This window comes from Euprymna scolopes, chromosome 11 (assembly GCF_053919585.1).
Source record: "Euprymna scolopes isolate OS-2025 chromosome 11, ASM5391958v1, whole genome shotgun sequence".
NCBI classification, from domain to species: Eukaryota; Metazoa; Mollusca; class Cephalopoda; order Sepiida; family Sepiolidae; genus Euprymna; species Euprymna scolopes.
In genome coordinates, this window is record NC_136492.1 from 12,448,803 (window position 1) to 12,462,488 (window position 13,686).

Genomic DNA, 13,686 nt, shown 5'->3' on the forward strand with positions numbered 1-13,686 from the left:
ACGCAGATACGCATCCAAGGGGGTTAAGAATTAATGGACTTTGAATAAAAAAAAATTAATTTTCGACACGCACAGAAGAAAAATAACGTGTAATTATTACTCGACATAATCTGCCAATGCCCACTAATCTGTTTTACATTTATAAGAGTTTAGATGCGCCTTTGTTGGATAAAACGAAATATAACTCATTCTAGAGGTCCATGAACACTATATAGAAAATTTCAAACCTTTAGACAAAGTATTAAGAGAGGAGTTCGATAAAGACCTTCGCTATATACTATATATATATATATATATAATATATATATATATATATAACTACTAACAGCAATACCCGTCTTGACTGGGTTAAAAAACAGCCTACAGAAAATGGTATGTGATTGAGGAAAGTATGATAGGTTATGAAAAGGAGGTAGTTGTAAAGAGATAGGTGTTGATACTCAAAAATTTTACCTCAAGCAAAATATGATTAAAGTAAAGATAATTTTCGCGAAAATATATTTTTTTATATCAACCGCAAAATGGGATATTCAAAAGTAAACACGTCCTTACTTTAGTTTTTAAAGCAAAGAATCGATATAAATATGAATGAGAAGAAAACAGTGATCTTATCAAGCAGAACAGATTCGTTGCAGTTTTACAGTATTGGACGGTGTAGTATTGCGCCGTTGGATTCATGGTTGTACTATTGTAATATAAATAACACACAGAAAGGGTTGTTATCAACTGAATTCCTTCTAGTACATTGACAAAAAAGCTTAAACAGATATATACATAAAAACAAAAAAGTTATACAAGTGTTTTTAAAAAGACCCGTAATCACGTGAGCAAGAGTCTGCCTTCTTTTGACACGATAAAAGTAACGTTCTTATTTTTATTCTTTATCTATTTATCTATTTTCGAAAGAGTGCCACGTGCAAGTTGAGAAAAGGAAAAGCAGAGTTTTGCAAAATTTGTGTCGAGAATTGTCTAAAGTTCCAACATTTTTTTGGCTTTCACTTTAATAAGACGTGAATTTATGAGGTGCATTTATTCGACACAAAATGATTTAACTCAAAAAATAAATAAATAAATAAAAACCAACGTTAACGGAAGATTAAAGTTAAGGTCTTATTGTGAACCGTCACTCCTTTAAAAAAAACCTTGTTAAACTGTGTCGCATATTTACATTCTATGGAGGTCAGGCGCGAACGAACAACCAATAATTTTATTATATCATATTTCTTCAAACTGAAACATTATTATCAAAGTATACTTATGCAAATAGATATGAAAAGTCTTTGTTAAAGTTTGTGCCATATTTCCATGGAGTACAGGTGCGAACGCGGATCCCACAATGTTAGTATCCCATCCCTATTTAAGTTGAAACCTACTTATCAAAGTATTCTTATGTACATCTATATCAAAACCCTTGTAAACCTTTTTTTTTTTCATTTTTTATTTCCATACTTTGGGGGCTAGGCGTAAACGCAGACCCCACAATTTTTTTATGGACCGTCATTCTGCCCGATCAAACATGCCCATTCCTGATCCTCGATACATCTTTTATCATTATATGTAATCAGTTTTACTTTAAATAGTCAACCATATAGGAGCCTATTCGTGATTAATACACATACAGACGTTCAGATTTATATATATATATATATATATATATATATATATATATATATATATGACGACACTAGTATTAAATCAATTCACAAAACTATGTATTGGTAGATATAGATGGATCATTGGCACACTATGCAACCAGAATATAACCTAACCAATCTAAAACATAAGCCTACTTAAAAAAAATATCTTAGAAACTCCATCCAAGGGCCAAAAACCTAAAACCTAAGTCCAGAACCATCTAACTACCACCGTAATCCCCAATGACACCCCCCCAAATAAGAAATAGTTTTAAAAAATCAGCGTATTTTGTCTCCAATATTAGATTAACACTAACCCCTTAATCCCATTAGTATTTGCATTAATACATGTTAATGTACAGAAAATATAACCTAAGGTAAGTTCCCCCGGTTCAGCCCAGCCCACCCCGTCGCCCATACAGACACATCTCTATCCCTCGTTTACCCCTTACGACTATCAGCTAAGTGCGTTCCCAGCAATCACGCACGTAAATACGTGTATCATCTCTAAAATCCTTCCACATTCCTTTCTAGTCGTCACTTCCTACTGATATTCTCACTAGTGTGAACGCAGCTGAACCAGATCAGTTTCGAGTAAAAACCATCACAAAAGTCTCCTTTGGACAAATACCGTTTTTTTTTGCCATCCAAAATAGGAGGAAGAAGAATTCACCAAACCAGCGCATCTATGCAAGACCATCCTAACAGCATAACCAAAATTTAATGGGGCAATATGAAATTTTTACAGACAGACGAAAACCCTGCTCCTTGCCACATCTCTTGGATATTAGAACTATTACAAACAGTAGCTTCGCCGAATGAATAGGCCTGCCCCTCAGGCTTATAAACGTGAAAGTATGTATTCCATTTTCTGTGTCTTGCTTTTTCATAAAAGAACATAAATTTGAAGGACTTTATAATCGGATTTCAAGAAATTTAAATCTTTAATGGTGACTCTTCAAGCTATAGTTCCCTGTGAAGGAATTCTGTAATATAAACGTAAGGTTTTTGTTCATCGAACTCTAATTTCTTCCCCACTAATTCAACACCTACTTTCAAAATACTCTCATTCCTTATTTTGTATATTCGTTTGTGTGTGTTGTTTCTTTATGTATCTGTTATTGTATATATATATATATATATATAAATGTGTGTGTGTGTGTGTGTATGTTTATACATGTGTGTACATCTTTTTTTTTTCACGGGACCTCTCATCCCTCACTCCTCACCTTTATTCCCTGTTATTTGACCCCTATTTGTTTGTATGTCTTGCCTTTACGCATCCCCTAGTAATTATTATTGACATTATTATTAGCAGTAGTAGCAGTAGAATTGCTGGTGTAGGTAGAGGTAGTGGTAGTAGTATTAGTATTACTATTATTATTCTTCTTATTATTATTATTATTATTATTGTTTACTTTTTACCGCTATTATTATTATTATTATTATTATTATTATTGTTATTATTATTATTATTATCATCATTATTATATTTCATCATTATATTTGCTGTTATTATTATTATCCCCGTAATTATCCCCGTTATAATCCCTGTCATTGCTGTCATAACCGTTACCACTATCTTCATTTTCATCGTTATTATCATTAACATTGACATTACTTTCATCGGAGTAATTGGTAATATCATTTTTATTTTTAATTTAATTTTATTTGTATCTTTATTAATATTACTATTATTATAATTATCTTTATTATTTTTCTCATTATTTAAATTATCCAACTATTATTGGTATTATCACTCTTCCACCTTGCCAACTATATGTATCCTTAAACCTTTTTCATCAAGTCAAACGTACCCATAGACATTGCCATTCTATCCTTCGACCGCCCCCTTATAACCACACTCCATACATCATAACAGAAAAAAACTTACAAATATTGCCGCATATTACCTAATCAATATTATAAACTTGCATTTAATCCCCCACCAAAAAATATAGGCGATTTTATAGCCGATATTTTCCGTTTAGTTTGCACCTGTTAACACTATCACTCCATATATAATAGACACCTCCCAAACGGTTAAAATAAATTACCACGCAGCTACAATATACTCCCAATTTAACCCTAAAATATATACCCCTTAAACTCAACACTAAGTAAAAGACCATATACAATTTTATATATCATACTATATATAACAAGCTTCTCCTTTATATATTTAGAATTCAATAAAGCTTCCCCCAACATTCTATAATTCCTCTTAATCTTTTTCGCCCCTAGACGCCGCATCTCCTCACCAGTATATATATATATATATATGTATATATATATATATATATATATATATATATTGATTTCTCTTAAAAGTGGAGGCTTGTCTCGTTAATAAAATGTATTAGTGTAACATAGCGCAGATGCTCGTGAGTATTGACGTCACCGCTAAAAAGGAAAGAAAAAGGACAGAGACGAGATAATATTCGAAAGACGTAGATAATGTTCTACTGCACCTGGCTGGCGTCATTACTGGAACGCCGAATTACAGATTGCATAATACTGCACATCTAAAATCTTAAACAATGTCAGTGACAATATTTATGAGACAAACCAGAGCAGATTTAAAAGCTAATTATGCGAAATAGCGCAATAATATAAGTCGAATATTCTGAATTATATTACGAAGAATTAGAAGAACATTTATTGTGTGACACATAAGTGCAAGTATTTTTTTTTTTTTGCAATCCACGTATTTTCAATGAATGGATCATCTGATCGGAGGAAATTTCATCGGCAAATATGTATGGGTAAGTAGATATTGTGTTTATTAGCACATATATTTTAAATTAAATATGAAATAATAGTGGAAAAAAGGACGGAAAAAGGATACTCCATGGTTGATATATATATATATATATATATATATAATTAATTGTATAAATAAGAAGAACAGATTTGCCAAGTGCAGTTGGACAAATGGTTTTTATATTTAGGTGGAATACTCCAAAGATGGGTGCTCCTTAATCCGCGGAGTTTTGTAACTACAAATCATAAAATTTTAAGTTTCAACCTATGCAACTACCAGCAAATGATAAAGATATTTCGCTAAAAATTCCCTCTTATGAGAAGAAATAGCCCTCTTTGAAACTCTGCGGTTTAAGGAGTACCCATCTTTGGAGTATTCCGCCGAACAATAAAAACCGTTTGTATAACTTAACTTTACAAATCTGTTCTTTTTCATTATTTATCCTAAGCTCTTCCACCATCAGTGATTGTACTGAGATTTTTTCATTTGGCTGGGATTAAAATATAGATAACAATAATTATATTTGATTTTGGAGTTTTTGATTAGTAAAATCCTCCTCATAAATCATAATAATTGTATATAAATTCACTGCACTTTTTAAAAGTGGAGGTTTGTCTAGTAAACAACTGGTATCAGTACCACAAAGAGAAACGTTTGAAAATCTTACAGCTTTGCAGAAGAAACTTTCTATAATGCCGAATTGTCACTAACTCAGAATGTTGGTTTTGTTCTACAAAAATAGTCGCAAGATATACATTCTTATTTTCTTTAATCATAGAATAAGTAAAGTTACAGTATGAGGAAACTCCAGTAACTGATGAATATTTGATGAGTATTCTTATATCTTGCCAGTGATCATAGATGTCCTACTGTGATTTAATCTTTGAATAATTTACCTTGTGAATAGCGTTGTTTAATCAACTGTGTGCAACCTACTAAAGTAGGATAAGACTCCTTTGATCACCGAATAAGATTGTAAACCAATCAGAATATAGTATTCTTCGTGTCAGACTTTCTGCACTAAATGCAGTTTTTGGAGACTACAGATAAGAATTACGAAACTGAGCCATTTATTTTGTATTTTCTTTGAATTGTGAATGAATACTATATAAATTAACATTAATTTCAATGATTTGAAAATTTTAAATGAAACTCCGAGGAACGTATTTACCAGATAGTAATGCTTATTGCCTGTTTTGCAATCACGATATATGTCTTGTTTCATTTGTTCTTTTAGTTTAAGTTCTTAGAAATCAAGGAACCTTATTTTCTGGAGATAACACTTCATCTCTATATGAGATACATAGATATTTGGATAACCCGCCAAGGTTATGCTTCACCTTTTAAATACTGAATTAGTAAAGAAATCTTACATCTCCAGTGAGAATATATGAGTCACCTGTCTTTAATGTAGCTTCGTTTTCAAATACTATTACAACAATATATGATCACTGTTCTAATGTTGTGAGAATATAAATCGTAGTAAGTTGGATGTGCAACAGTCTGTCACTGAAGAAAAAAGTCAGCTAAATGTTACAGTAAAATAGAAATATTCTTAAAGAAAAAGGCAAAGGATGCATGATACTCCTGTGAGTGTACCGTGAACGAAGCATAAAAAATGACTAAGTTCAGCATTTGCTCTTCCTCCATTAAGCCTCAAAATTCCCTAGGGGGGGGGCGTCAAATCCGGGAGGAAATAAACAAACGGTTCAGTTTTAGGCCTTAACATATGTAAATTTGAGTTTTGCACCATGCAAAAAACGAAATTACTAAGTCCATCATTCACCACCAGCCCGCATTTAGCCCCAAAAGTCACCAAGTCCTTAACATATTTAAATTTGAGTTCATCACCATGAGAAAATGCTAAACAGACATACACAGAAAATTTAGGACAAATATGGTAAAATAGTCTCGAAATTGGAGTATTTTTGTTAGCTCTAAAAGAGCCCCTGGGACATACGCTAGAGTTATCGCAAAGTAAAGACAAACAAAATTATATAAAAATCAGTAAGCTTTACTTTTTCAAAAGGTTTGATAAAAATCCAAGGTATTATTATTTTTAATAAGCACAAAAGTGTCAATTTTAGCCATTTTAACCCGAAAGGTACACCTAGTGGGGGCAACCGGGGTTTTCCCGGAAATTCATTCTGTTACTTTTTTACTCATACCATGTTTAATGATTGTGCGAAATTAAAAAAAAAAAAATTTCCAAAGCGGAACTATTGAGAAAAGTGCGGACGGACGAACGGACGAACAGACAAGGGTGAGTTTACAGGTTCACCCTCATAGGGAACCAACAAGTTTTAAATACCACGACTTCACCTTCTATTAACAAATATACTGGGGTATCTAACCATTTTATAATGCGATTCTGCCAAAGGTTTTGTTGTTTATCAAATCAATACATTGAATATAATCATCAAATCGATACATTGAATATAATGTTTTATCTTCAAAATGTAAAGATCCGGTTAGTTTGGATCAAAGGCTTACCTGTTTTAATGTCATTATTTAAATACAAATTAAAAGAAGGCTGTGATATGAATGCATTACAATTTACTTATGTTAGGAAAATCGAATAAGCAAATTCAGGCATCAATAAAATTGAATTGTATTGATGCCAAAAGGTGTTTCCGTTCGTGTGTAGTTTTACGTACTGTCACAGTCCAAAGATATGACAAAATTTCTGGAAAGTAAAATCTATATATATATATATATATATATATATATATATATATATATATATATATATAAGTGTATGTATGTCTGTGTGTATGTGTCTGTGTGTGCACATTCCCCTACGCAATAACTTTGTCAATTTTTAGTCTACATACTCGAAATTTGATATACAGGGTACTGAGATTTGGGAAAATTTATGTGATCGGTTTTTGGCCAGAAATTTGGCGATTAAGGGATCAAAGTTCAACGATTTGACCTTTGAGAACTCTACCAAACTCCTCCCACAATTTTGGGTCTACACTTGAAATTTTAGACATAGGTTCCTTGGAAATGGATCTAACTGAATAACTTGATTTGAATCCAAAACAATAAATGTTAAGGGGCATAATAGGGGTCAAAGTTAAAGAAAATTGACCGCTTTTTTTCTTTTTTTTTTTGTGCTCAACATACACATCCAACGCCGGTCACCCATGCTAGTTTAGTATAAAAAAAAAATTGCGGCCCAGAGTAAGATTAGTGCCCCTGCAAAACTATCAGCGCCGACGTGTCAGCATTCCTCTGTAAGTACATCTCAGGCGATTAGCACAAAACTAACTACGATTAAAACGACGATTATACAAACCAAAAGAGGGGGGAACCTAATAAAAGTGCGCATGGCCAGGCCTATACCTTAGTCAATAGGGACAGGGTTATCTTAACAATAGTCTAAACTCTGAAAGTTTAAGGCGACAGAAAGCCCGTCCGCTGAATTAGTATTTGTAAAGTGAAAAAAAAAAAGATGTATAGAACGTAGCAATACTTACTGGTAAAAATGATCTGTCCTATTTCGTTTTATAATACAGTGTGACCCCACAAAAAACAGGCCCCAACTCTAATTAGGTCCCGTTTCTGAGTGTTTGGTCCGAATGAAATGAAACTGGTCATAACTAGTGTATGATATTGTACCTATTTACTATACCTCCCCACGGGAAAGAGTTAGACACCAGGGTCGTTTTTTTTTAACGTGGGGAAAAGGTACACAAATAAATAAAATTGTCTCAGTCGTGAAGGACTGATCCTCCACCGAAAGAGAACAAGAAATGGAAGTGCAGCATCTGAAGAACAGATGGTATTTATTTGCTCCCCGACCGAGCAAATTAGGCACAAGGCCAATTTTTAATGTGAGGAGTGAAGGAAGGGGGAAGGGAAAAAGGGGACCAGCTCCCGAGAGGTGGGAAATGGGAGCTGGTTAATGGTCAGGCATGTGGGGTTGCCCCCACATCTGGTCTTTGCTAGTCATAGCTTGCAGCATCTGCCGGAACAGATGGTATATATTTGCTCCCCCACCGGGCAAATTAGGCACAAGGCCAATTTTTAATGTGAGGAGTGAAGGGAAGGGGAAGGGAAAAAGGGGACCAGCTCCCGAGGGGTGGGAAATGGGAGCTGGTTAAAGGTCAGGCATGTGGGGTTGCCCCCACATCTGGTCTTTGCTAGTCATAGCTAGTCATAGCTAGTAATAGCTTGCAGTATCTGCCGGAACAGATGGTGTTTATTTGCTCCCCCACTGAGCAAATTAGGCACAAGGCCGATTTTTAATGTGAGGAGTGAAGGGAGGGGGAACGGAAAAAGGGGACCAGCTCCCGAGAGGTGGGAAATGGGAGCTGGTTAAAGGTCAGGAATGTGGGGTTGCCCCCACATCTGGTCTTTGCTAGTCATAGCTAGTCATAGCTTGCAGTATCTGCCGGAACAGATGGTATTTATTTGCTCCCCCACTGAGCAAATTAGGCACAAGGCCGTTTTTAATGTGAGGTAAAAACCAGCTCCCCTAAAAGTAGGCAAAAAGGGGGCACTCTGGTTACCAAAAATAATAATTGCCCCAGTATAGAGGGTTTCCCCTCCATTGACTGGTACAAATTATCTTAAGTGCAGCATCTGCCGGAACAGATGGTATTTATTTGCTCCCCCACCGAGCAAATTAGGCACAAGGCCAATTTTTTATGTGAGGAGTGAAGGGAGGGGGAAGGGAAAAGGGGACCAGCTCCCGAGAGGTGGGAAATGGGAGCTGGTTAAAGGTCAGGCATGTGGGGTTGCCCCCACATCTTGTCTTTGCTAGTCATAGCTAGTCATAGCTAGTAATAGCTTGCAGTATCTGCCGGAACAGATGGTATTTATTTGCTCCCCCACCGAGCAAATTAGGCACAAGGCCGATTTTTAATGTGAGGAGTGAAGGGGAAATGGGGACCAACTCCCCGGGGAGTAGGGGAGCTGGATAATGACAATTGGTATGAAGGGTTGCCCCTACATTGACCAAGGTCTTATATGTGGGGTCGCCCCCACATATGGTCTTTGCTTGCAGTATCTGCCGGAACAGATGGTATTTATTTGCTCCCCCACTGAGCAAATTAGGCACAAGGCCGTTTTCAATCTGAGGTAAAAACCAGCTCCCCTAAAAGGGGTCACTCTGGTTACCAAAAATAATAATTGTCCCAGTATAGAGGGTTTCCCCTCCATTGACTGGTACAAATTATCTTAAGTGCAGTATCTGCCGGAACAGATGGTGTTTATTTGCTCCCCCACTGAGCAAATTAGGCACAAGGCCGTTTTTAATGTGAGGTAAAAACCAGCTCCCCTAAAAGTAGGCAAAAAGGGGGCACTCTGGTTACCAAAAATAATAATTGTCCCAGTATAGGGGGTTTCCCCTCCATTGACTGGTACAAATTATTTCAAGTGCAGCATCTGCCGGAACAGATGGTATTTATTTGCTCCCCCACCGAGCAAATTAGGCACAAGGCCGATTTTTAATGTGAGGAGTGAAGGGGAAATGGGGACCAACTCCCCGGGGAGTAGGATAGTGACAATTGGTATGAAGGGTTGCCCCTACATTGACCAAGGTCTTATATGTGGGGTCGCCCCCACATATGGTCTTTGCTTGCAGTATCTGCCGGAACAGATGGTGTTTATTTGCTCCCCCACCGAGCAAATTAGGCACAAGGCCGATTTTTAATGTGAGGAGTGAAGGGAGGGGGAACGGAAAAAGGGGACCAGCTCCCGAGAGGTGGGAAATGGGAGCTGGTTAATGGTCAGGCATGTGGGGTTGCCCCCACATCTGGTCTTTGCTAGTCATAGCTAGTCATAGCTTGCAGTATCTGCCGGAACAGATGGTATTTATTTGCTCCCCCACTGAGCAAATTAGGCACAAGGCCGTTTTTAATGTGAGGTAAAAACCAGCTCCCCTAAAAGTAGGTAAAAAGGGGGCACTCTGGTTACCAAAAATAATAATTGTCCCAGTATAGAGGGTTTCCCCTCCATTGACTGGTACAAATTATCTTAAGTTCAGTATCTGCCGGAACAGATGGTATTTATTTGCTCCCCCACTGAGCAAATTAGGCACAAGGCCGTTTTTAATGTGAGGTAAAAACCAGCTCCCCATAAAGGGGTCACTCTGGTTACCAAAAATAATTGTCCCAGTATAGAGGGTTTCCCCTCCATTGACTGGTACAAATTATCTTAAGTGCAGTATCTGCCGGAACAGATGGTATTTATTTGCTCCCCCACCGAGCAAATTAGGCACAAGGCCAATTTTTAATGTGAGGATGAAGGGAGGGGGAAGGGAAAGGGGGGACCAGCTCCCGAGAGGTGGGAAATGGGAGCTGGTTAAAGGTCAGACATGTGGGGTTGTCCCCACATCTGGTCTTTGCTAGTCATAGCTAGTCCTAGCTAGTCATAGCTTGCAGCATCTGCCGGAACAGATGGTGTTTATTTGCTCCCCCACTGAGCAAATTAGGCACAAGGCCGTTTTTAATGTGAGGTAAAAACCAGCTCCCCTAAAAGGGGTCACTCTGGTTACCAAAAATAATAATTGTCCCAGTATAGAGGGTTTCCCCTCCATTGACTGGTACAAATTATCTTAAGTGCAGCATCTGCCGGAACAGATACTACACTTTGATCCGGGCCAAAAGGCCAAATAGTGGTCTGATATAGTGTATGATATTGTAAACATCACATCAAAACACTAGGGGATTTGGCCTTTTTTTTCTCCGTTCTACAGCATATGTTCTAGATGGTCTCCATTTAGCTTTTGTTTTTTTTTTGGGGGGGTCTTCGTGTATAACTCGCTTAAAAGATATTTACTGAGACTATTTGATTCTAACACAACGAATTGGCTTTCAATTCGCTTTAATATTTGTATTTTTTTTTAAATTTATAAACAAATCTCGATTATATAAAATAGAACTTAGTATAACCCTCTGTGTATCTGTTTGACTGCGTCTGTGAGCTCGTTTTTTATACGCTCATAAACGGTTGGTTCGATTTTTATGAAAGTGCACACAAATTTACTTTACGTGCCTGGCAATGTTCGTGGATAGATTTTGTATCGTAATGTCTTCGAAAAGTACAGAGAGTTATAAACGAAATATTCTAATGGAAAAAAAGAAAAGGCTATTTTGATCAGCCTTATATCACAAGTGTATTCGAGAAGTTTCATTACCGCACAAGCCGAAAGGACCGACATATAAAATAAACAGTGGGTTCTCTGATATGAGAGGGCGCATTTGAAATGTTTCATAATAACACTTGACCTTTTAATTTTAAATTGAATTCAAGCCATTTTAACCACACAACCAACACTTCTAAATATATAAAATCACCTGTAAGTTTGCGTGATCGAAATAAATGTTTCCGTCCAGAGCACAATTGAAGAATGATACTTGGTAACCTTTTGCATTTTAAATCTTAATTCAATCCCATATAAACATAATTCTGAGATGAACAGTAGTTTCTCTACAGTGCAATGTAAACCACAACGTACTGTTAACTTTACTGTCAGAAGCATGTAAAGCTTCTTCCACGTGCATTTTTTGCGTGTACGTGAAAACAACTATTTTGTAGTCAGTTAAGAAACAAATACGCGATCTTATATATAAGTGCCTTACGTATGTCCTACATAGTTTTAGGGCTAAATTTACTGCTTCCAGTGTTTATTATTCTACCATGGTAGTTAAACATGTTAGATTCTAATTTTTATAAGCAAGCATTTCAATGGCTTCGAAGACAAAAATGGTTACATTATAACAGGGGGTTTTATGAACTCCAGACTTTATTTTTCTACCTGGTCACAACCACTCCGTTGTAGTAGCCTCTTTTTGATGAGTTGGTCGTAAAAATCCGTAGCGTTCTTTTTGTCTCTGATCTCTGTCTCTCTCTGACTCTCCTAATCTACGAACGCATCTCCTAACTGTGCTGACATTTAATGAATTGGTTTGTAAACGTTTAGCACGCGCCAGTGAATTACGGCCGGATGATGTTTTTTTCTTCGTCGAGTAATTTAACGACGCATGTTTCTGATGCACGTACATGATAAGGTTTGTTTGCTGTAGATTCATGTGGTTTCTATCTGAAACATAGATATGAAACTTTCAGGCCATGAACGCATAATCCCTCCATCATAAAAATGTAATATACAATTAATTTGATCGACTCAAGCGGAATAAATTTAAGAGGAGGCATTACGTTGGGGGTCATATTTCGTATAATTGTAGTTTACTTTCAGTTTCTATTAGGATCTAACGTGAAAATAAACTCGTCTTTACAAAATAAATAAATTATAAGTTTCTAGCGTGTCTCTGCTGTATTATTATACACCTTGTGGGTCCTAAATGAATGTCTCTCCTGGTTAATAATGTAAGACCCGAGGGGATTAAATAAGGATCAACGAATGTTTAACAGTCCCATGGTTTTAATGACAGCTAGATCGACTAAATAGCCAATTTTTTTAAATAAACTATATTGATTGACTGCTGTAGTTACGGGCCTACCACGATACACTTAGAGGGAGTTTGACGTGCCATTTGCAGTGATTAAGTTCATAATATATTGTAGCGTACATTCCACTGTAGATATCCAACTGTTGATTTGATAAAATTAGTTTTAAATATAATGCCTTGCATTGTTGTTTAAAATGCAAAATGTTGGTCCTGGATTTGACCTTAAAATATATCCGATGGTGAGGCTCCAGCTTGCGGTCTTTGCGGAGTTTGGGGTCACCCTTTATTTGCCATTACTACCAGGTCCACTCTGACCCGGAGTGGTAGTACCTGTTAGGGTCCTAACCATTGTGTAAATAGAAACTGGCTTAAAAAAAAACAAAAAACAAATATAATCTATTAAAAATTTTTCTTCAAAATCACTTGATTTCGCATGAAATAATATGAAAAGGGTGCATATGCCATACAATAAAACCAACCAAACAAAATGAAAAAAGTTAAGTGGCATTATTCAAATTTGATTTAAAAAAAACATTACTTTCTAACATGTACTTGTCATATCAAGAACCCACTGTTGATTTTATATGCCTGGTATTACTGCTTGTGCGGTGATAATGGCCGGAATTTAAGTTTAAAATGTAAAAGTCTCGTATCCTTGTGAAAGTGTGCTTTAAACAGAAACACTCATTTCGAAAGCGCCATTGTAATGTCGAAGATACTGTTTATTTTATATGTTGGTCCTTTCTTCTTGTGTGCTAGTAAAATTTTGCAAATGCTATTCTCATGTAAAGTTTTGTAAGATGTTAAATTTGGTCAAGATGTTAAATTTTGTCAAGATGTTAACTTTGGTCAAGATGTTAAATTT